This window comes from Canis lupus, chromosome 2, assembly GCF_048164855.1.
Source record: "Canis lupus baileyi chromosome 2, mCanLup2.hap1, whole genome shotgun sequence".
In the NCBI taxonomy this organism is placed as follows: domain Eukaryota; kingdom Metazoa; phylum Chordata; class Mammalia; order Carnivora; family Canidae; genus Canis; species Canis lupus.
In genome coordinates, this window is record NC_132839.1 from 16823129 (window position 1) to 16845879 (window position 22751).

Genomic DNA, 22751 nt, shown 5'->3' on the forward strand with positions numbered 1-22751 from the left:
TAACTGCATGGTTCTTTTTCCTGGGGGAAATGGGCTGGATTTGGATGAAGAGTTGGAATTTTGAAATGATTCTGAAGCTTGTTAAAGTTCCCTGACAATACAATCCACCACACCATGTAATAATTTCTCTTAATAGTTACCTGTTAGAGCACCTATTTCTTTTACTGCAGGATTAGCCCATGAGAGTAGATCTGAGTTGGACATTAACGGATTAAAGATTGCTCAAATATGTTTAATTCTTTAATGTCACTTTTAAAACTATAAGATAAACTGGTGAAAAAGTATTGACTTACAAAGCCACCAGATCTGTTGGTAACCGTGGTCATTTTACAATAGTAGTATTTACCTATCAGAAAGTTGATCTAAATAATAAAGCTAACATTTCCTTCTAACCTGTCAGTGGAAAGATATGTTTATTACAGTGTCCTCCACCGGCAGTGAGAAGGGGTTAGGTAAAGTTTAAATGAAAAAGAATGAGCACAGTACACCACTGATATAAACCACATGGAGCAGTAAATAATTATGCCCTCTCTTATGCTATGTCTATTTTATTTACCTGTTTTGGAGGTGAATAATAAACCTAGCCTAACTATGGGAGGAGTTAATAAAGTATTCGAAAGGCATGATCTAACAAAACTTGAGAATAGTTCTGTTTTATTGTTAACCCTTTGCAGGAAATCTTCTGAAGCTGAAAAGAAAAAGGAAAGGGCTTTTGTGTTAGTTGATCCTTGGCTATTCTAGGGCTCAGGTTGGTGTGAAAGGGATGAGGAGGTCACTTGAAATCTCCTTTTATCTACTCTTATTTTCTCTCTGGATCAGCAACTTTGAATAGACATCATCTAATCGCTCTTAATGGAAAGAAACTATGGGAGCAATGAAATGCCTTTACTCCAGAAGTGAATACATGTGTGTGGATAGCTAGCTGAGCTTGCGTAGGGCTACGTTTCTGCACACATGTGCTTAGAGATTTTTCGGAGTGCATAGATATATATATGTAAAAGTTTCTTACACATTCTGGGGGCAGGGTTTGATTGGGTGGGTTATTTTGCCTTTACACACACCCCCACACAAAGATTCTCTACCAATCCTGGTGATACTGTCAGCTGACTCTTCCTTCAGCTTTTTCTTGCCCTGGGTCTCTGAGATGTCATATTTAAGTCCCCCCAAAGAAAGCAAATAACTGAGAGCACGATGGACAGTCTTTTAGTGAAAACATTTGATTTTCTTTGTTTTCAACTGGAAGTTACACTAACCGGGGGATTTCTTTTCAGAGGGTAGAGATTGTGTGACAGGTGAGAGGTGATGGGTTAAGGCGAGACCATTACTTTCAATAGCTCCCCAGCATTTTTTTCTTTTCAGCCTTTCTTGGGATTAAGTTGGTTAAAACACAATTAATAAATGGAAAACAAGCGCCCGCCATTAGGCAGTTTAAAAGTTGTTCTTGCTATGGATACATATCTTTAAATCTTTGAAACTGAGAATCTGATTACAATTTGTTTTGAAATTAGAATTCCTCTTGTAAGTCTCATATGCTAACTAAAATACCACCTAAGTTGTCTTCCTTAAGCATTACATTGACTTTTAAAAAGAGGAACAGCCCACAGCTGAAGTATAAATGACTATCCAGAAAAGGACATTTGATTTCTAGGACTGAAAGCACTGGGCTTTACCTCCTAAGAAGCTCTCCGCTCTCTCTACCCCCCCCCCCCCAAGTTCTTTTAAGTAAGATTCACATTGCTCCCAGAGCCTGGGTCACTTTGCTGTAAATTCCTTTAGAGGAATACATGGTTACCGGGGCTACAGATTCCCATCTCAACATGCCAGCCTCCCTGCCCCCTGCTCCAGATTGCAGAGACCCTTGGCTGTCAGGGCTGGGACCTTGAACCCCTCCCATCTACCCCAGCCTACAGGAGATCGAAGTTCCAAAGTTTGAGGTTGGGAGGGAGAGGATTAATCCCTCTTTAACTCCTCTCCTTACCGTCCTCAATTCTGAACCCCAACAGATCCGTTTCCTGGTGTTTCCTGGTGAATAAGAGGGTAGGAGCCGCCCTGTCTAATAAAGATTAAATTAAGTAGAAGAATCCCAGCCGTTGGATATTTGGAAGCTCCGGTGGGGCGTCAAACCGACGTTTAACACATTTTTTCCACTCACTGTGCACAAGTATTGTATTCATTGGGCTTAGCTTTAAAAAGGAAAGAAGAAAAAAGATGAGGAAAGAAAAGAAAAAAGAAAAAGAAAGAAAAAAGTCAAGAAGAAACCCCAATATCAAGGGTGAAGTGACTTTATGTTCAGAGAAGCTGCAGGCAGGAGCAGGGCTTCTTGACTTTTCTGGTCTTTTATTTCCTCGAACTACTCCAAGAATTGGAGCCTCCCTCTGCCCAATGAGGGCTCAGAATTTTGCTGTTTTGGTGGGACACCAAAACACCCTTACCCTTTAGGGACAGTCTGGTGGCTCAGGATCAGGCCTGGGTGTGCGAGAGGAAAGGTGAGCTCAGAACTTAGTCACTTTTTCTGTGCTTACTTTTAACCAAGGTTTTGGTAGCATGCACTGAGCAGTCTCCTTCAGTTACTGCCCAGTAGGAGAAACAATGGCTTTTTCTGTCCGCTGTGTTGAGCGAGCTGGACACTGACCTTGAAGCTGGGGCGGCCAGGCACTCCCTCCCCTGGGAATCCTACCGGCTCCCAAATACTGGCCTTTCACTCCCACCTGCTTCTTTAGTTCCAGGGCACAGTCTGGAGGGGCAAAAGGCAAGTCCCTTCGTGCCAATGCCTCGTTCCTGCAAATACAACACTGAATAAATTAACCTCAAACCAGCTAGTTGGGGTGTAGTAGTTTAGCAGGACTAATTGCAGACAATGGAGCTGAAATGACTTTTCCAATTAGCTGCTGGTTGGAGTTTAGTTGGAGGAACTGTCAGCTCCAACGATGGGTAATTGCTTTATTGCTCACAAAACTATCATCTATTTAGAACATATGTGCTAATTACTCTGGATGGGCGTCGAAAAAGAGACCATAAATCTAATAGCACTTAAAAAAGTCTATGGTGCTCGTAAGCAACCCCAGCCCAGGTTGGCGTGATGGATGGCTGTCTTTCAGGAAGGCGAGGGTTTGGACTAGAGGCACCGACGGGATGCTTTGGTCACATCGCGTGCATGAGAGCGAGGGACCAGCGCAGCTGCGCCGAGGTTATAAATCACTGTCATCAAAACCAGTCCCCTCTTTCGCGGCGCACTTTTTTTTTTCATCTTCGCAAAAGATTACTTTAGAAATCTTTTAATTGGATTATGCTGGGAAATTAATCTCCTTTAGCCTTAGCTAAATTTATTGTGGTCAGTGTCGGGAGGAAAGCCCTGTAACTGCAGTGAGGGCCACGTCCCCTATTCCCCCCTTCCCTTAACTCTCGGGGCCTCCCAGCTGCAGACGACAGCCTTGCCCCAAGTCCTAGGGAGTGATGGGGTGAGAAAGAGCGGAGAGACACGTCTGTGCAGAGGTCCGCGGCGGTCCCTGGTGAACCCCTTTGTCCTAAACGCGACGTTTCTGTCCCGGATTCCCTAGCTCCATATCCAGCATCCCTATGCAACCCTGCGCCTTCCTCCACAAGGCGGTCTGGGATTCTGGGGGGAGGAAGAAGGCTGAAGTGGCGGGAAGAGGAGGTGAGGTTTGCCGGAGGAGGGCTGCCGGCCAAACTCATTACTTTGTCCTCTTGTCATCCACGCCCCTCTTCTGGCGGGGAGCTCCGGGTTTGCGAACATTCTCCAGTCCTCTGCGCAAAAACGCATGGCTGTTTTTTTTTTTTTTTTTCTTTTTCTTTTTCTTTATCTGGCCTTTTCCCTGGCACAACTCTGGAGACACCTGCCCCGGACCTGCACAACGCTTGACGTCCGAGAGCTCGGGCCCTTCCGCTTCTCCCAGGCTCCAGGCGCAACGTAGGGTCGGGACCTCCCCCGGGTCCCGCAGCTGCGAGTCCTGAACCTGGTCCGTCGCCGCTCGGGCAGCTGCTGAAGCTGCGGGTCTGGCCCCGCCGGCCGTTTATCTCTGCGGGAGGTGACAACATCTGCCTGAAACGGGATACCTACTTTTGCAGCTCAATTTAGTTCCTAATAGCAGCCCTTGGAGGTGTGGTTAATTGATGGGGATAAAGGCGTAATGACTTGACGGGGAGACGCCAATGATCCCTTAATATACTTTTAAAAGAACCCCCCACCACCCCAACCGTAGCGAGTCGTTGCTAGGTGCGAGTCTGAGACGCGGATACGCAGGCGGCGAGCGCGGCGCTTGTGCCTTCCTATTTAGAGGCTTCCGTAAGGGGGGAGCCCTGGCTCCCAGGGCTGGGGCACCTGCGAGCCACCAGGGCGCGCAGCGCGGGCTGTCCAGGGGTGGTCGCGTGGCCGCGGAGAGCGGAGCGTGACGAGGACCCGGGAGAGCGCGGGATGACAGGTGACCGGACCGGAGGGCGGGGAGGAGCCCCGGCCGCTCCTCCCCGGGCCTGTCACTCTAGCTGCCCTTCCCGGGCGCGGGGTCCCCAAACGCCCAGCAGTTTGTTCCGCCCTCCCTAGGGCTGCCCCTCATCCCGCCTGAGCGAAGTGATCCAGTGGCCGAGCTCGTCGGGAACCCGCGGGGTTCCGCTGTCTGAACAACCTCAGACGGACCCGAGGACCCAGAGGGAGACACGTGCCGCTGTGTGTGTGTGTGTGTGTGTGTGTGTGTGTGTGTGTGTGTGACGCCCGAAAACGCAGAGCCTAAGCACGTGGCCAAATTGCTGCCGGGTTTGCGGGGGGCCGCGGGGCCGGGCGCCCTGGGTGCCCTCGCCGGGCGGAGCAGCCCGCGCGCACCACCTGCCCAGACGTCGGCTCGCCACTCTCCTCTGCACCCCCCCCTTCTCCCGCCTGATGTCTCTTTGCTCGGTTGCAGTTTGGTCTCCAGAGGGTCGAAAGATTGTATTACACCGAACAAACCCCCAATTTAGGGTTCCCTCAGGCACTGAGATGAAAAAAAAAAAAAAAGCAAAAATCCAGATCGCCTTTTTCCGTCGGCGAGCGCGCGGGCGCGGGGGAGGCCCCTCGGGTGCGGGCGGCTGGGGCCCTAGCAGCTTTTGGGATGCGCCGTTCCAGTCTCCGGGAGAAGGATGACCTTGACGCTGCAGGTGTGAGCTCCCTCTGGAATCGGAAGGAGAGACGACTCCAATCATTGTCCCGATCTCATGCTATGAGAGATCGCAGGTGTGGCGGCGGCGGCGGCGGCGATTGTCTGCCTTCCTCCCTGAGCCCACGTGCCGGGCATCAAAGAGTCCCAGGAAAAGGTTCCTTTCCCCAAACTCTCTTGCGGGCGAGGCCCTGGGGGTCAGACATTTGAAGGCCCGTAATTGCGAGCCCCCAACTGCAGAGTGGGCCTGTCTCCGCATGGCCCTGCCCTTCCACCGTGACTGTCTAACCCCATCTACCCCATCTGCTGTGGGTCCGCCCTCCGGGAGGTCGAGGAAATCGAGGAAATGCGACCTCACTGTCGCCCCGCCCCCCTCGCCCGTCCCGCGTCCCCGACAGGCGGACGCCCCCAAGGCTGTGGTCCCCAAGATGCTCAGGCGGCCCGGAGTCCGGGACAAGGCCGCAGGTGCTGCCCCAGGTGCGGTGCACGGCCTGGTCAGCCGCCCTGGCTCAGGAACCCCCCCGCCCGCCATGAAGGCCTGCGCCCCCGGGCCGACCGCCAGGGCCCGATCTGTCTGGCGCCCTCGGAGCAGAGCGGCCGGAGGCCGTGGGCCCTGGCTCCGGTGGGGAGGGGGCTCCCCTGCGAACCGGTGCTGCCCTCCGCCAGCCGGGCTCCCCCGTGGGCCCCGGGGCCGCTCCGTCCGCCTCCCCTCTGCTCCCCCCGACGCGGGGGTCCCCTCCGGCCGCACAGCCGCCCGGGCCAGCGGCTCCCGGAAGCGAGGCCCACATCCGGGCGCGAAGCCTCGCTCGCCGCGCTGGCTTCCGGGCGCTCGACGCAGGCGTGGGGCTGCGCGCGGGGGCCGCGGGGTCCCGCCCGAGGTCAGGGGTCGCGGTGCCGTCGGTGCCGCAGGTGGGCTGTGCGGCGTGCGGAGACCCAGGCCCACCCAGGCCCACCCAAGCCCACCCAGGCTCCCTGAGGAGCCGGGGCTGCAAGCTTCCCTGCAAGGGGGGGGCCCGAGGGAGTGCGGGCGGCTTCTGGCCAACTTTGTGAAGTTCAGAGACTCCCAGTCGTCGTAGTCAGCAGGTGGGCGCGGCGCGGGTTCGCGCCCCCGGGGCTCCAGCACTCTGCGCCTGCGCCGGGCGGCCGTGCTCCAGGCCGTCTAGGGGCTCGCGGGGCCCTGGGCGCCCAGACCGCCTGGGGCGGGGCGGGGGGGGGGCAGAGCGCTAAGGAGCAAGGCTTGCGGCGCGGCCCCAAAGTTTCCTAGTTTCAGGAGGAACTCGGTCTTAAGAAAGCTTCCAAGTCCGTGGGAGAGAACTTTGTGGCCTTTGGTGTTTTCGGAAAACGTCTCTCCACGGGGCGGGAACTGCCCGGGGGGGGGGGGGGGGACCCGCTGTGTAGTTCATGCCAACTGTTTTGGAGGACCCCGTACTTGTTTTATCATCTTGCAGATGAGACGCGTGGGTATGTATGTCGCCATCAGTACACTGAATAGTATGTTCCTTCAGACAGGGATGGAGAAACGGAAATACCACCACCCTCCAGCCAAACCTGGGAGGACTGATTGCAGGGGAGCTGCTGCTCCAGATGTTGCACTAGAGGCGCTGCGAGTGTGAGCAGGTAATGCGGGCAAGAGTGACATTGTTAACAGAAAGCATCTAATTAACAGTGACTTCATTTGATTGGAAGGATGAAAAAGCCTTTTTAAATCAATCCAGATTCACTGGCCTAAGCTCAGCCAATTTATGAATATGGAGCCTGACTGGGCTCTGCTTTCTTTCAAAGATGTCATCTTAGGGGTAATAGCATAGGTGAAGTCATTTGGTTACACTGTGGAAACTTTTATAGTGCCTTCCTTGGGAATTTAATTCAGTGCTTCTTCATTTTATTAGGAACAGACTGACTCCATCAACTCTGCTCTCCATGTTTAGAGGCAGGACTGCTTGAAGCAATTAGGTTCACCAATTAGCATAGTTTTACTGACCCCAGCAGCAGCACCACTCCTTAGATTATCCGTTTCTTCAAAGTCGGGGGGAAAAGCTGGAGTACAACATGCTTCCCAGGTGTCTACGTTGGGAAAATAAGCCCACAAGCAGGGTAGCACAGCAGTGCAAAAAGCTTTCCGATAGTCCCCAAGTGCTTCAGCAACTTTGGTGGATTTTTCTCCCCTTTTCTGATTCTGGATCCCGTACCACCTCCTTACTTTCACATAGCTTTTTTCTCTTTTTAACTTAAAAAATTTTTAAAAAGATTTTATTTATTCATGGGAGAGAGAGAGAGAGAGAGAAAGAGAAAGAGAGGCAGAGAGAGAAGCAGGCTCCATGCAGGGAGCCCGATGTGGGACTCGATCCCAGGACTCCAGGATCATGCTCTGAGCCAAAGGCGGTGCTAAACCACTGAGCCACCCAGGGATCCCCTCACATAGCTTTTAAAGCCCGTCTCCTTTGGTTGTATTTTGGCAGAGTTGGTTTTGAGAAAGTGAGCTTCCCCCCTTCTTTGATGTACACCTGCATGCTAACAAAGTATACACAATGTTAGGGTCTAGAGAGAGAAATCCCAGAAGGCTCCTTTAAACATCTGTTAGGTGACAAGATAAGGGCTCAGGTCTTTGGGTGTGTGTATGTGCATGTGTATGTTCCCGCGTGTGTACATGCTGCAGAACCTATGAGGAGAGGTCACAGGTGGAAACTGGGAGATAAATCCTTGCTTTCCCTAGTTCTGAAGGTGTACCTGTGAGGCTCTGCTCCAGTCCCCTCACTGTAACCTCAATCAGTTGGTGGCCAACATCCTTAGTAAGAGCAAATGTCTGGAGCTCGCTCAACACAGTCTAGGAAAGAAGGGGCTTTGCTCTTGCCACTGTCGTATGTAGTGAAGGGATTACATTTACATAGCTGTTGTTTCTCGCTCCCCTAAAATATATATTTCTCTGTAAGATTTTACTAGGTTGAATTGCTGACAGTTCATCAGTAGCAGCAATAATGTAATACCCTAACCTTATTAAATCAATAAATACTAGATCCATGTATTGAATTAAAAATGTATCAGCATGGCCAGGAATTGCAGTCATATGGCCATGCACTGCAGAATCGAAGATGCCCCTCAAAAATTGACGAGGTAGCATTTATTTAACCTTTTTTTTTTCTTTCTATTTTTCATCTGTGATTAGATATTCTGGGTTTTAACATTTCAGGGACCATTGTGATAGGTTTTTTGTTTTGTTTTGTTTATTTCTTGGAAGTCCTTTTCTCTCATGTCTTACATTTAACCACAAAAGTGATGCATGTATTTAACAATAGTAATTTACTGTGACTTTATCGTTCTTGTTCTGAGTTTCCATCTAGGAAGTATAATTCCACTCAGAATACATTACTCCAGTAAGACATACTCAGGTGCAGGAGTTTCTACACAGGCATGAATAAATTTAGGTGTTCTTTTGTATGTATAAATAAATATACTCAGTGTGAATGAATTGCTGTACGTTGATATGTTTATTTTTTAAAAAAGAAACCACTTTTAATTTCATCTTTCAGCATTGTTGATGACATTAAAAGCTAAAGAACTGCTTATTATTTCAAAGCAATTTTTGTTTCTTTTTAAAGATTTTATTTATTTATTCATGAGAGACACAGAGAGAAAGAGAGGCAGAGACACAGGCAGAGGGAGAAGCAGGCCCCATGCAGGGAGTCTGATGTGGGACTCCATCTTGGGACTCCAGGATAACGTCCCGGGCTGAAGGCAGGCACTAAACCCCGCTGAGCCACCCAGAGATCCCCAAAGCAAGTCTTTTTATAATTTAACTTGCTATTGGAACTTTTATGGCTAGAGGTGAAATTAAAATGTTCAAGTCTTTAAACTTAACAGAGTACTTAGAAAGTTACACATATTGTGAATGGTTATATTTTATATATGAAAAAGATACTTCATATGCGGTTTACCAGGAATTGGTCAATTAAGTTGTAGATTAGTGGCTGCATATAGAGTTAATCCCTGCTGAAAACAAGGAATGTGCTTAACACCTGGAATTTTAATGGAAAAAGTAATATTACTCTAGCTAGATATTTGTTTATACTGATTAATGATGCTAATTATTTAAAAACATTCATCCCCTCTTGATGTCAGCTAGGATATTTGGTACTGAATTCTGAAGATAAAGTCACTGGGCCTTGGATTCACTACACTGTGAAAGAAAAAATCTTTATTTGACGAAATAGGCAATCAACTGAAATCTATCCTCTTTAAATAAACTGATTCCTCAGTATTTTCCCAGTGTTGGTGTAAGTTGTTGTCTGTGATGTCCCCCAGGGCTCTTTCCTCTGCTCTCTGATTTGCTATATAAAAGCAGCTCTGAATGATGGATTACTGTGTCATTGCAGCCTGCGAAGGATTAATTTGTTTCATTGATTTCTCTTTAGGCAGATTGCCAGAATTTGCTGCTTCCCACCTTTCCTCAAGACTTCTAGAAGTAATAGACAGTAATAGCCTAAGACAAATCAGCTCCTTTCTGTAAAAATAGAATCATGAAACCAGGAATCCTAATAAGAGCCATGGCAAACTTTTTATTGGCCTGTTGGGGAGAGCAATTAATAGGCTACTCTATCTGGTTCAGAGATAGTTTTAATTGAAACATTTCTTTGACTTGGTGACTTAAAAATCATCATGTTAATAGTTCTTATGTAACCATTTATAATATTTGTCTCATAAAAATTATCTCTAATTTCTAAGTATCTTATTTGACATAGGAAAAGTGTTGTCTGTGTGATTGACACACACTTTTTTTTGTATGCCAGATTTTAGGATCAAGTAATATAGCAACATAACTTTAAGTCAATTTATTTATAAATACTTATAGGATTGTTTGATGCAAAGAAGTTTTAGAAACTTTGAACAAGGACATAGAATATTAGAACATAGAAATAGAATTGTTTAATTGTTTAAAGAAAATATAACTTTGTGATTAAAAAGCTGGTATTTGCTCATAATAATTTGCAAAAGTTAGAAATGACATTTGGTGTATTTTCTCTAAGCCTTTTTCTTCCTAGCATTTACATGTTTTATTTATACATATGTAGATAGATATACCACTTTGTATCCTGCTTTTTTCGGTTGGCATCATACAGTGAAAAATTTGCTGTATAATTAAAATTATTAAAGTCATTTATATTGACTTTAATGTTTTAACATGTATGATTTAATTAATCATTGTTCTACTATTGGAGAGTTAGATTTTTAATTTTCCATTATTGTAAATAAAATGATGATGAATGACATTTTAAATAAATCTTATTCATCCTTCTGGTTATTTCCTTACAATGTATTATTACAAAAGAATTTGCTTAGATGATGGTACAGACTGTTTTTTAAGGTTCTTGATATCGATTCCCAGATTGTTTTTCCAGAAAGGTTCTTCTGGTTTATACTGATACGATTTAAAAAATTTCTCTGTAGAGGCAGCATTCTAATTTATATTACATGAGCAAAGAAAACAGAACACTCTTTCCTTGTCTTCTGAAAGCAGTGGCAGCATTTTGCATATACTTAGTCTTTCAGAAGTATTTTCTCAACTGCAGATGTGAAATAGGCTGGTTATACAAATCTATTTGTTTCCCTTCTGTAGTGCTGAAAATTATATTGATTTAATGATCTCAAGTTATACTTTTTATGCAATTAGTTGTGTAGTAAAAACTAATATTGTCATGTGCTAATGTCTTTTTTCCTCTATTGTGCTATGATAGTAGTCCATGCAATATCAGCAAGTTTATGCTTTTCCTGTGCTTTGCTGAAAGGAAAAAGGAACATCTGTTTCCATTATATATCTGCATCATAATGATAACAATTAAATAGCTTTTATGGTAGTATACAGTAAATATATTTTGCTGAATGACCTATACTTTCTTGTTGGAAAATTTCAGAGATTTCAGAGGGACTTAGTTTTTACAGGTAGGTTCCATTGTAAAGGTTTAGAAAGGCCTCTGGTTACTTTAGGTAAATCACTGTAGTCTCAGTAAAAACAAACAAAGAACCCTGAAGATTAAACACTAGGCTATCAGATGTGACTCCTGAAAGTATATTTTAGGCAGATGTTTAGAGTACAAATTATTAGGTACCTCAGTATTCTTAAGTCGCTTAATCATGCTACTAATAATAGAGTTCATTTTGTGTTTTGTGCTGTTTGTGTACTTTTAATATTTTACTAGGCTGGAAAGTGGACATAGTTTTATATGGATACATGTGTTTTTTTGTGTGTGGAGGTGCACAACACATATATAAATATATTTACAGCCAAGCGCTTTTTTTTTTTTCATATATTAGGGGGTCATACTGATACTTATCTTTTAAGCTCAACAGGAGAATGTTTGATGTCCATGCACTAATTCCATTGACCTTTAATATTCCAGAGAAATGTTTTCATTTATTTCATTCAGCTTTTGGTTAAAGATGTTTGGTGGTCACTTAAAAAATGATTAGAAAGTATTTCAGACAATATGTGATATATAGAGAAAAGTAAACAGCCCTGTACTGCAGACTTCGTTTGAGAAATAAAATATTACCAGTACAATCAAAGCTCTTCCCGATGGTATTCCCTTAAGGCTTCTTGAAGAGATAATCATCATTCCAAATTTGATGATTATCTTTTTGCCTTTTACGCATTTTCTTTGACATGTCAAAAAACTTGACATAACGATTTGTCCTTTTAAATAAATTTTAAAATGTTGGACCTGTGAAGACTGTTGGAACATTTATAGTCTAATCACCTGTGAGTGGTCATGTTTCTCTGCTTTCTGTCCTCATCTGTGAATTTGTGGATGGATCTACATGCTCTTTGGTGTCCTTCTAGCCATAATTAAAGTTTTTTTGATTACCTCTTATTTTGCTTATGAAATAAAATAAAACAAATAAAAGGCAAAGGCCCAGAGAAGTTTAAGTAACTTACCCAAGACCATATAGTAAATCCAGAGCCATGAATAAAACTCAGTTCTCCTGACTTCCATTCAAAACACTCTTTTCTTCAGTCCACATTGTCATCTTTGGGTACTGGCTGACTGACCACTGTGGTAGCCTGTGATTAAAGACCATCTACAGGTTTATATAACTTGGTGACTGTGAATGCAGGAGAGGGTTCTCTCTTAGACTATTTTTTTCTGTGGGGAAAAACACTGAAGCCTTATCAGCCTGAAAGCTGCTTACAGAATGAGAAGGCTATATGTGTCCTACAGAGCCTGTGATTTTCTTCTTTATTTTCTGGACTTCCCTGGAAAAAATGGTAGTTTGGGTACAATAAAACTGTCTGTAGGTTTCTTACCCTGGAGTCAGTTTTCTGATCTCTTCATGGCATCTGTTCTGGGAAAATAGGAATGGACACAAATATAAGTGTCTCTTTACATATACATGTATCTATTTTTCGGTATATTTTGACAGTTAAGACTGACAAATCGCTTTTTTTTTTTTGTAGCTTATGCGATGGTCAGATCACAAACGACTTTCTGTTTGAAAGTGAGTTTGTTTCTTGTTTCTATTTAGCAACCAACTTACCAGAGCACTAAAGTGAGAATAGCACAAATAGAATAATGTGGAAACACGTTTTTAAAATCTCTGGAGAAAAACCCTTTTCTAAAAATGGCAACCTAGAATTACATGCATGTACATTCTCTTTCAGGTTTTTACTCTAACAAATTTAATTCATTCTTCGTTGAGATGAGTAAGCTTGAGTCATAATATTCACACAGTGCCATGCCTCGCCTATGAAAAAATATCAATATAACTAGAGATGGAGTTAATGTATCCTATTGTAAAACTATCTTCTCCCAAATCTCTTGCCTCAAGACCAGAAACTTGGCTTAACAAATATTTGCTTCCTTCTATAAATATGTACTAGGAAACTTGCGATAGTAGTAATCATTCTTTTAAGGGAAGGTGAAGCTACTAATAGTAGCTTTGTCAGTGCTATAAACATTCTCAGGGTAGTTGTGTTTTAACAAGCAAACCAGGTAACATATTTTTCTCTATTTTAGGTCAATTATCATGTATTCAGCAGCTTCTAGTAGGAAATTTTCCCTAGCATGTTAGTTTGGGGAGGAGAGAACCAATGTAATCAGATATCAACATTCAGTACACTTTTTATTTAGCATTGTTTTATTTGCTCACACTCACTAAATATGATTTCTTTCATTTCTGTACCTTTTCTGTCTGGAGAGAGAGCTCTGTGTGTGTATATATATATGTGTGTGTGTGTGTGTGTGTGTGCGTGCACGCGTGCGCGCACGCGTTTGTCTGCCTGCCTATAAATATTTCAAAGGCATTTCTTGTCTAGTTGAAAGTTCTGGTGAACATCTGTAATGTGTAATATAAGGAATTTTCTACACTGGTTAGATAGCCCTTGTTGCTCTAGCAGGTTGGTGAAACTCAACAGAAAAGGTGTAGGTAGAGGAAATTAGCCCCTAACTTATTTTCTTTGTGACTATAATATGAATCTGGGCAGTAGTGGTGAGAATATAGATTAAACACCAAACCAGCAATGCTAAAACCAGAGATGCCAGTGAGACACAACAGTCTATAGTCCATATATAACATTTTATTTTCTTAGTTCTGTATCTCCTTGAAGAAAGGTGATGTGTTATTTACAGAAACATCCAAATATGGAAAAAACAGTATAGATGTATGTATTTATAAAACATATGTATACTACCAGGATTCAAGATTATAGTTACTTAAATATCTGCAGTGTTTCTTCTCAGTCCTTAATGACTTCACTTTAGACTGAGTTGAGATTATTTCAAAACTAGCATTGGCTGTGTATTTTCTATTGACATAACCAATACACAATACACAATTTCCTGATGTGATCTCAGAATTTTTCTGTGGGCAAAACGGTGATTTTTCTTTTAATGTTAGATATGCATGTTGTAAAATTTTGTTCATGGCCTGTTTTGACATCCCAGCCATTTAGGATTTTGCCATTATTTGATTCTTATGAGAATTTTGTTATGCTTATTGTTCTTGAGGTATGGATAGTTAACACCTATTTATTAAGTTCGTGCCACGCTTACTGCATATGAGGTAGATAAAAGCATAGTCATTGCCCTTTAGGGGATAATTATTGATACAGTCTTTTGCCAATAATGAACAGATTATATTCTCTTAATATATTTGTGATTTTTAAAAATATTTCTACATGAAGACTTTAAGAGAAAAAGAAAGTATATTTAATTTTCCTTTTTTTTTTAAGATTTTATTTATTCATGAGAGAGAGAGAGAGAGAGGCAGAGACACAGGCAGAGGGAGAAGCAGGCTCCATGCAAGGAGCCCGATGCGGGACTCGATCCCGGGACCCTGGGGTCATGCCCCGGGCCGAAGGCAGGCGCTAAACCTCTGAGCCACCCGGGCTGCCCTATATTTAATTTTCTATTGCTGTTATTTACCTTTTGAAAAAATTCTTAGAATTATAATTTAGAATTGGGGCACCTGCATGGCCCAGTAGGTTAAACATCTGCCATCAGCTCGGGTTATGATCCTAGTGTCCTGGGATTAAGCCCCACATTGGCCTCCCTGCTCAGCAGGAAGCGTGCTTCTCCCTCTCCTGCTGCTCCCCCTGCTTGTACTCTCTAACTCTTGTTCTCTCTCAAATAAGTAAATAAATAAAATCTTTAAAAAAATTATAATTTGGGATCACCTAAAATGATATTACTGTGGTATCATGAATAAATAGGATGTGGCATTTGCTAACTTTAAATCATTTAAAAAAATGTTTTATTTATTTGAGAGAAAGAGCATGAGCTGGGGGGAGGAGCAGGTTTTTTAAAATAATTTTTTTAAAAGAATATAAGATCTAAGAATTTTTCTTAGTACTCTATTTTGCTTAAGTATGCCAATCTAATTATCTCTCTGTAAATAAAAACTAATTGTGGGTACCTGGGTAGCTCAGTCTGTTGGCATCTTCTTTCCATGTGGTCATGATCCTGGAGCCCTGGGATTGAGCTCCGTATCGGGCTCTCTGCTGAGAAGGGAGTCTGCTTCTCTCTCTGCCCGTCACCCTGCTCATGATCTCTCTCTCTCAAATAAATAAATATAATCTTTAAAAAAATTTTTAAAAAAGAATTGCATAACTTTCTGAAAAGCAGCCTTTGTGCTATTTTTTAGCAAGAAGCAGGTTCATTTTTAAAAAATTAAACTACAAAGTATATTTAAGTTAAAGGAACTACACTAAGTATGAAGGCAAAACATTTTTCATAAATATTTAGGAAAATACTTTTTTGGTCTTCACATTAGCTTTGTTGGTAATATCATGGAATTTTAGCTTTGAAAATGTTTTAATAGCATTACACCTGAACATTTTTTATAGCTCACCAAAGTTTATTAAAAGATGCTAAGAATAATTACCATTTGCCTGTCTCACAAGAAGTGGATTGTTGATATATTTGCCAACAAATTTGGCCAATGTAGATAGCTGTTTTTGATAAATGGATTAACAAAAATACCCTTATCCTCTGTATAATAATTACAGTCTTTTTGGACTTAATTATGTAGTTTCTTCTCTCTCTTTATATGTCAATGTAGGTATAAATTTCAGTTTATAAGTATTGCAATAAACAGTTGAAGTATAATTTGTATGTTGTGTAGAGTTTGCATGAGATAACAAAGTCCTTTTGAATTTTGGGGATTGATTGGGTTTTGCATTGTTTATATATATATTTCTCAAAACATACAAATTTTAAAATAAGTCCCCTTTATTTGAGTTACACTTTTTTTTTTTTTTAAGATTTTATTTGTTTTATTCATGAGAGAGAGAGAGAGAGAGAGAGAGGCAGAGACACAGGCAGAGGGAGAAGTAGGCTCCATGCAGGGAGCCTGACGTGGGACTCAATCCGGGGTCTCCAGGATCAGGCTCTGGGCTGAAGGCGGCGCTAAACCGCTGAGCCACCTGGACTGCCCATAAGTTACACTTTGGAGATGTGTATTTTATAAGACTCATATTTTAAAAAAAGACAAAAAAACACATCAGTAATATCTGGTAGAGGATTATGGTGGATTGTGCTATACTATTAAAGTCAGTCTCATGTTAGTCTAAGTTGTAAAGGTAGTTGTCTTAGACTGGCTAGAACTTAGTGACCTGAAAGAATAAGAGAGTGGTATTACAGAGCTTTGAAAGCAACATACGGACTGATCTGTGACAGAGCCAAAAGTCACCAAGATCCTATTTATATTTCAGTTTTGACAGATAGTTTTAAAATTCTGAAAGTCCTGCGTCATATAGTAAGGAACTAGCCAAGGCTGTATTTTTATATATGTAGTGTGTATGATGGAGAGTTTTGTTCTTACATCAACTTACCTAATAGTTGTCCTCCCCAAGAGAAGTGTATAATATTCTTAATTTATGAATTTTACTTTTTATATAAATAATAAAATACTCTTATTATATGCTAAGCATATTTCATATATTATTTAATCCGTTTATGTAAAATGTAAAATTCTCATTTTGCTGGTGAAGAATTTGAGGCTCAAATGTGGTTAAGTAATTTGCTCAGTCAAGTCACATAGAAGATGAGTAACACAGCAAGGATTTGAAGTAAAGTATGTGTCATTCCAGAGCCCATTCCTGATCTATGCTGATTTCACTTTTTCATATCAAGCAACTGATTATATTACCTTTTGATTATAGGTCAAATTGTGTTCTCACAGGCACATAAAAAAGCATAGAGCAACTCTTTTGCAAGACAAAGGAAATCTATATAATTTCATGTTTTTTTTCATGTCCTGGTAGCTATTGGATAATATTCTGTTTGATTATGTGCTGCTGTTGTATGTATAAATGGTACTATCCAAATGAAACTCTGTCCTTAAAATTTTTTGGCACTAGGTTGACTTAGCTATTGAATAGCAAGAAAATTTATTATTTCTGACTTGCAGTCTTTCTTCAGAATGTTTTTCTCTTTAGTGACTTCTAAGGGAAAAAAAAGTCCTGGTTTCCCTTAGTAGATATATTATTTTGCTAGGGCTGCTATAGCAAAGTGCCATGAACAGGGTAGTTTAAGTACCAGTAGTTTAAGACAACTGTCGTTGTCTAGTTCTGGAGGCTGGAATTCCAAGATTAAGGTGTCATCAGGGTTAATTCCTTCCATGGCTATGAGGAAGATAATCTATTACAGGCTTGTCTCTGAGCTTGTGGTGGTTTGTTGGTAATCTTTGGTATATCTTATGGATGCATCGTCCTGCCCTGCCTTCATCTTCATGTGGTGATCTCTGTGTGTGTGTTTCTGTCTTTGTGTCCAAATTTTCTTTTATAAAAACACCAGTCATAATTGGATTAGAATCTACCCTAATGACCTCATCTAAAGTTGATCATCTGTAAAGACCATCTTTCTAAATAAGGTCACATTCACAGGTACTCAGAGTTTGGATTTTGGTATATTTTTGTATATTTTGAGGGGACACAATTCAACTCATAACAATAAGCAATCTTTTCTGAGATGATAGATTTTAAAACTCTTTAGTATTTTTTTTTAAAGATTTTATTTATTTGAGAGAGAAAGCAAGAGACAGAGCATGAACAGAAGGGAGGGGCAGAGAGAGAAGCAGGCTGCCCACTGAGCAGGAAGCCTGATGTGGGGCTCGATCCCAGGACCCTGAGATCACAACCCAAGCCAAAGGCAGATGCCCAACTGATTGAGCCACCCAGGTGCCCCTTCAGTAGCGGTTATATACATAATTTGTAGTTGATCAATATATTGGTGTAATTATATGCACGGATACCCATAAATGAGTCATGTCTGAATATTTGTGTTGGAATAGGACTGATTTTGCTCTAATATCCTTGTAAAAAACTGTAGAAAGAACAGATTGGAGACCCATTTAGGAAGGCTTTCAATAAATAATATCAGTTATCACAATGTATACCACAGATAATGAGCTTTTGATGTTTCATATACAAAATCAGCCTAGTTGGTGGTATGAAGTTGGGATTTAGATATTCAGAACAAGAAGATGCTACAGAAACAGAGAGGACATGGGTTTAGGTTCTGATGTAGGAATGAGTATTTTATGTATAGTGGGCCATGGTGGTGAAGAGGAGGCTTTGGGTCAATTATGTTGTAAAGGAATCTCTGGCCATTTTGGGTGAATGCCAGTTTTAAGTTTCAAGGAATTGCTGTAGGATTTATTTTTAATTTTACCTTGTAGAGAATGTGAAATATTAACAAGAAGAAAAACATGACCTGTATCCCCACTACCCAGAGCTAGTTTTTATTCATATTTTGACATCTTGATATAATTCTTATGAAATTCCTGCCATGCTTTTTGATTGAGATTATACCATATAAACAGTTTTCTAAAATAAATCAGCACCTACAGTCTCTAAATATCTATCTGAATTTGAGACCCATTGGGTAATAGACCTAATGATCATTGATGATGAATGGGGTCATCATAATTCCATAAACTATTAGGTCAAGACAGTTTTGTCTCGTGATTTAGTCCTTTGCCTTCAGTCTTGTCCTTCACACTACTGCCAGGATCTTTTTAATGATGACATCACTCTCCTGGCTTACCTCCTTCAGTCAGACAAAGGTCCAGCTTTTTAGCATAATAGGCATCTTTGTGAACTTTCTCAGACCTCTTTCTTCTCATTTGCTACTCTCCAAAAAACTTCCTGAAGTTTTCAGAATATTGTGTACCCTTTTGAACCTCTATAATTGTTCACCTTTCCCCTCCATTGAGACTGTCCATTTTCTTTTTGTCCTCCTGTCCAGCAGCTGCTGATTTTTTAATATTTCACATGACATTTCCCCTCTAAAGGCTTTATTCTAAGCCAATTTCCCTTTCTTTTAGTTTCTGTAGTACTTTCTAGAAAACTTGCTATAAATTGATTACAGGGTATCTCGTGACTATTTTCCATCTTTTTCTTGTTTTTTTCTTTTTTTTTTTTTACAAAGTTTTTACTTAAAACTATTAAATATTAGTAATATTAGTTTCAGGTATACAGTAGAATGATCCAAAACTTCCATATAACACCTGGTGCTCATCACATTAAGTGCATTCCTTAATTTCCATCACCTATTTAAGTCCTCCCACTAACTTACCCCCCCCCCCATAACCATCAGTTCTTTGTAGTTAAAGAGTCTGTTTCTTGGTTTGTTCCTCTCTTTTTCTCCTTCACTTTTCATTCTTTTTTTATGAATGACTAATATTCCATTATATATATAAATATATATACACACACATATATATTCCACATTTTTTTTTTTTTTAGTGTCAAATTTTTGTTTAAATTCTGGTTGGTTAACATATAGTGTGATACTAGTTTCAGGAGTAGAATTTAGTGATTCATCACTTAACCTGTTGCACTCAGCACTCATCACAAGTGCTTTCCTTAGTACTTTTCACTCATTTAATTCATCCCCTGCATCCACCTCCCCTCCAGCAACTCTCAGTTCTGTATGGTTAAGAGTCTGTTTTATGGTTTGCCTCTCTCTTTTTTCCTCCTATGTTCATCTGTTTCATTTCTTAAATTCCACATTAGTGAAATCATATGGTATTTGTCTTTCTCTGACTGATTTTACTTAGCATAATATACTCTAGCTCAATCCACATTGTTGCAAATGGTAAGATTTCATTCTGTTTGATGGCTGAGTAATGATACTCCATTGTATGTATGTATGATGTATGTATGTATATATATATATGTATACCACATATATGTATATATATATCTCACAACTCTTTTTTTTTATCTATTTATCAGTCAATGGATGATTGGGTTCTTTCCATAATTTGGCTATTGTTGGTAATGCTGCTGTGAACATTGGGGTACATGTGTCCCTTCAAATGACTATTTTTGTATCCTTTGGGTAAATACCTAGTAATGCAATTGCTGGACCATTGGTTGGTTCTGTTTTTAACTTTTTAAGGAGCCTCCATCTTGTTTTCCAGAATGGCTGCACCAGTTTGCATTCCCAAAAACTGTGTAAGACGGTTCCCCTTTCTGCATCCTTGCCAAAGTCTCTTGATCCTGTGTTGTTCATTTTAGCCATTCTGAGATGGTGTGAGGTGGTATCTCATTGTAGTTGATTTCTCTTTCCTTGATGATGAGTGATGTTGAGCAGTTTTTTCTGTGTTAGCCTTCTGTATGGCTTCTTTGGAGAAATGTCTGTCCATGTCTTCTACCCATTTCTTAAATGGATCATTTGCTCTTTGGGTGTTGAGTTTGTTAAGTTCTTTACAGATTTTGGATACTATTTATCAGATAAGTCATTTGCAAATATCTTCTCCCATTCCACAGCTTGCCTTTTAGCTCTGTTGATTGTTTCCTTCTCTGTGCACAAGGTTTTTATCTTAATGAAGTCCTAATAGTTCATTTTTGCTTTTGTTTCCCTTGCCTCAGGAGATGTATCTAGGCCAATGTTAAAGAGATTGCTGCCTGTGTTCTGTAGGATTTTGATGGTTTCCTGTCTCACATTTAGGTCTTTCATCCATTTTGAATTTATTTTTGTGTATGGTGTGAGAAAGTGGTCTAGTTTCATTCTTCTGCATGTTGCTGCCCAACTATTTGTCGAAAAGACTGTCTTTTTCCCCATTGGATATTCTTTTCTGCTTTGTTGAAGATTAGTTGACCATAGAATTGAGGATCCTTTTTCTGGGTTCTATGTTCTGTTCCATTGATCTATGTGTCTGTTTTTGTGCCAGTACCATGCTGTCTTGATCACTACAGCTTTGTGATATAACTTGTATTGTGATGGCTCCAGCTTTGCTTTTGTTTTTCAAGATTGCTTGGCTATCTGGGGTCTTTTGTGGTTCTATACAAATTTTAGGATTGTTTGCTCAAGCACGGTGAAAAATGCCGGTGGTATTTTGATAGAGATTGCATTAAATGTGTAGATTGCTTTGGGTAATATGGACATTTTAGCAATATTTTTTCTTCCAATCCGTGAGCATAGAATGTCTTTCCTTTTTTGTATGTGTGTGTGTCGTCTTCAATTTCTTTCATCAGGGTTTCATAGTTTTCACAGTACACTATCTTTGCCTTTCTTACTACAATGAATTGCTTAATGGCAAGGAGCATGTGTTATTTATGCCAGTATCTGTGGCACTTAGTATGGTACCTAGTAGGTATTTGAGGAAAACATCTGCTGAATAAATTATCTTTTCATCTAATACTGTCCTGCCAGTAATAGTGAATATAGCTAGAATAAGTGATAATTTTTAGAGTGACAAATAAGGGAGTAAGATGACTAGTTCATTTCAATTTATAAAACACTTATCAAGCATTTACAATTTGTGAGTTATCAGTTGGGCATTGTGGAAATGGGAAACTAAAATGAAGAGGAACTTTAAGAGTTTGCAACCTAGTGGAGGACTTCCAATTTTGGTGAGTTGGTTGGGAATTATGGTAAGAAACACAGTGAAGAATTGTTAAGGGGAATGACCCATTAAAGCAATTGTGACTGGAGACATTTGTGTAGTGCCTTTATATTAACAAAGTTTATTTGTTTACAGGTGGCAGTGGGCAACATCATGGGTTGTAGCAGATGTTCTCAACATTTCTTTTGAAACTTCTTTATATTGCCTTGCAAGAGGAGCCCTAGAGCCTCATCCCTGGGGTAGCTACTATGCTCTGGTATGATGCTGTGCTGTTCTATTTCATCCTTCCTGTTCTAGCAGAGGATCTAGGTTAGAATTTAGTGGTTTCTTATTGCAGACAATTATGTAGAACTGGAAGTGGAATGTTTGAATTATACTGATATTGTGATTTCTTTGAGATTGTTTATTATGCCTTATTATTCTTATACTTGTTCACAGAACCCCCAAATAGTGAGTGCCTAACTCATCATAGATACTTAGCATTGTGATTTTGTTTGAATTGTATCTAGTTGTAAACAGTTCCTTACTGATTTTTAATAGATGTTAATCTAATTTTTATTCTTTTAATTGATAAAGAAGCACATAACATCATCTTTACTTCTACTTAGAAAAACTATGTCTTCAGGTAATGTTTAACCAGTTTCTCAACTCTTATGTAGGAGATTCAGCTGGCAACCCATAAAATTCTATTTCAGGAATATTTAATTATAAACCTCTGTCTATATTAGCATGAATAAACACTGTAGCTAGTAATGAAAGTATTTTTCTTCATACAAAATAGTATTTTTCAGAATTCTGGGAAATGTCAAAGCAATTTTGGCTGTAGTCATGCTGCATTTAATGTTATTGAGAATGTTGCTAACATTAACAAAAATATTCCGTAATTTCCTCAGTTATTGCTACTGGTGATGAGGGATGTAAAGTTGGCATGCTTTCATGTTTTGAGCATTTTCATTATACACTTTTGATTTTACATGTCAGAAGCGATCTTTGTTTTAGGTAAGATAGCTGAGAACATTTTTACTTAGGGATGGAGGTCAGGCTCTATTTGTATTTTTAGGCCAGTGCCTTATAGAATATAATGAATGTATCAGAGTAAAAACATGTACAGTTTTGTATGTAAGTATTATAGCATTTATGTATTTCTTTGACCTTATTTTTAGTTCATTAAAACATAGTGATTTGGGACCAAGGCATAGATTTCATTTCGGTGTTAATAATTTTATTTTATTTTCTGTGACCACTGGTAACACTCATCTTGCA

The 22751-nt window shown here is 40.7% G+C and overlaps 1 long non-coding RNA gene across 6 annotated transcripts in view; it reads left to right on the forward strand.

The window, feature by feature from the left end:
• LOC140613070 (uncharacterized) overlaps window positions 1-22751 on the forward strand; it is a 658442-nt gene that overhangs the window by 4740 nt on the left and 630951 nt on the right. For all 6 annotated transcript variants that reach the window (XR_012014181.1, XR_012014198.1, XR_012014191.1 and 3 more), the window contains exons 3-4: window positions 6654-6761; window positions 21624-21744. This is a non-coding gene — a long non-coding RNA (uncharacterized lncRNA). The remainder of the gene's footprint in view (window positions 1-6653; window positions 6762-21623; window positions 21745-22751) is intronic.